This window comes from Bos javanicus, chromosome 15 (genome assembly GCF_032452875.1).
Source record: "Bos javanicus breed banteng chromosome 15, ARS-OSU_banteng_1.0, whole genome shotgun sequence".
NCBI classification, from domain to species: domain Eukaryota; kingdom Metazoa; phylum Chordata; class Mammalia; order Artiodactyla; family Bovidae; genus Bos; species Bos javanicus.
The window spans coordinates 15,120,923-15,123,061 of NC_083882.1; the positions used below are offsets into that span (position 1 = coordinate 15,120,923).

Genomic DNA, 2,139 nt, shown 5'->3' on the forward strand with positions numbered 1-2,139 from the left:
TTTAGAGTCATCCCAAGGCCACACATTTAATAAAGGACGGAGGCAGTCCCTCCCCTCATGTGGCTCCCAGCTGGAATCCCGCTTCTTTATGTGTTATGAGCAGATGTCAAACCTTGGTGTGTTTCCAGACCACCCTTGGTGGTTGTGGGCAAGTAAACGGCCAGGCCTCACCCCTGGATTCCTCAAAGACCCCCTCTGTCCAATCCCCCCACCTCCCAGTTTTCTCTCCTCTTTGTCTCATTCTGAAAGCATTTCTTGGCCATTAATGCCACTTATCAAACAGCGGACCATGCTCCTCCCCACAAACCACTCCCTCTCAAGCCCCCATCTCTCCTGCGACCTCCCTTTGAAGGCGGCTCTAGACCTTTCATCAGGGTCTCCTCCTCCTTCCCTGCTTCCCCGTCTGGGCCTCCTGGGCTCCACATCCCTCTCTCCCATCCCTCCTCCACCACCCCCAACAAATCTCCCCTTGATCTTAGACCTGGTGGGCCTTGCCTGCCCTGCCCTAGCTTTTGTTAATATACACAGTGTTGTTTTGTAAACACAGTGGATACTGACACCTATCCTAGCAGTACACTTAGCTTACTTTATTTCTTTGGGAGTAGGGAGCTGGGAGAAGGGGAGTTTGTGCCAAAGTCTATCTCTTTTCAATTGCCTCTTATTCACCTAGCAAATATTCATGGTGCGGTTTCTGTCTGCTGAGCACCGCACTGGTACCGCCAACAGGAAGCTGAACAAGACAGAGCCCCTGAGCTGACCATCTAACTCTGAAAAATAAGGGTAATATCACCTGTCCTTCTGTGCAGGGCTGTCTGTCCTTCAGTCATTCACTCACTTACGCAACAGAGGGGTGTTAAGCACCTTCCATCCTGCCAGGCACTTTGTAGGAGCTTTGAACAGGGACTCTGCTACTCAGGACCTTAATGGGGAGAGACTCAGCAGAGAACTGTTATCCCATAAGGTCCCTTTGTGGGCCAGAGGAAGACTTCTCATGCGCCGTTGCTCAGTTGTGTCCAACTTTGTGACCCCGTGGACTGTAGCCTGCCAGACTCCTCTGTCCATGGGATTCTCTAGGCAAGAATACTGGAGTGGGTTGCCATTTTCCTTCTCCAGGGGATCTTCCCAACCCAGGGACTGAACCCGCATTTCCTGCATTGCCAGCATTGGCAGGTGAATTCTTTACCATTGAGCCACCTGGGCTTCCCAGAGGTAGACTTCCCACTGCCTAAATGATTCAGGAAAAGGCTCCATAGGTCTCTTGGAGCTAACTCTTGAAGGACTAAGTTGCCTGGTGAAGGATAGAGAAGGGTGCTCGCGTGGAAAACACATATACTAAAATTGGAATGATGTAGAGATTAGCATGGCCCCTGCACAAGGATGACACACAAATTCATAGAGCATTCCATTTTTTTTCATTAATTTTTTTTTTTTTTAATGGAGAAGGGAAAGGTACACAGGCAACATCACAGGCGAGGGTAGAGAGATGTGAAAAGGAGACTGCTCCAAGAAGGCATATTGACGTCTGTGGCTCTAGGTGGGTATGCGAAGGGGAGGGTAGGAAGTGAAAAGTGAAAGGTGGGCTAGAGCCAGCAATGGGAAGACCCCCATTCCTTCCTGCTGGGCCATCATTCACTAATCTAGGGTGCTACTACCACTTCTCACATGCTCCAGAGGGCCTGGGGCTTTCCGCTCCTCACCTTTTACCCTGAAAATCTCTTGTCTGTTCCCTTGACCACATCCAGCACTGTCCCTCAAGGATCCTTCTCTTCAGACAGTGACCTTGGCACCACTTGGCCCCAGGACCTCGAATGAGCCATCAGCCCACCTCGCAGACTGCCAACCATTATGGCAGGAAGAATCTCAGGGCCAAATGCTATACAAGTATTTAATTATGGGTCCACAGTTTAATTACTTAGTCCAGCTTTATGTGACTTAATTTATAAATATAATTTACAGTTCCCTTGTTTCTTTCTCCAGCCATTTAGCTTATTAGGCTCAGAGCCAGTAGTGAAAAGATAAGGCAGAGAGGGCAGGGTACTGGGAGAAGTCTACTCCGGCAAGAAGCATTTTATCACTGGTACTGTTAAGAATTTCCAGTGGGAGATGATCATAAAAAGGAGATAGACTTGTAGTTGGTTT

The 2,139-nt window shown here is 49.0% G+C and overlaps 1 non-coding gene across 1 annotated transcript; it reads left to right on the top strand.

The window, feature by feature from the left end:
* The first annotated feature begins 1,308 nt into the window (after positions 1–1,308).
* Positions 1,309–1,413, top strand: LOC133227225 (U6 spliceosomal RNA). The gene has a single exon (XR_009729777.1). It is a non-coding gene; the product is annotated as a U6 spliceosomal RNA (small nuclear RNA).
* Positions 1,414–2,139: the final 726 nt, after the last annotated feature.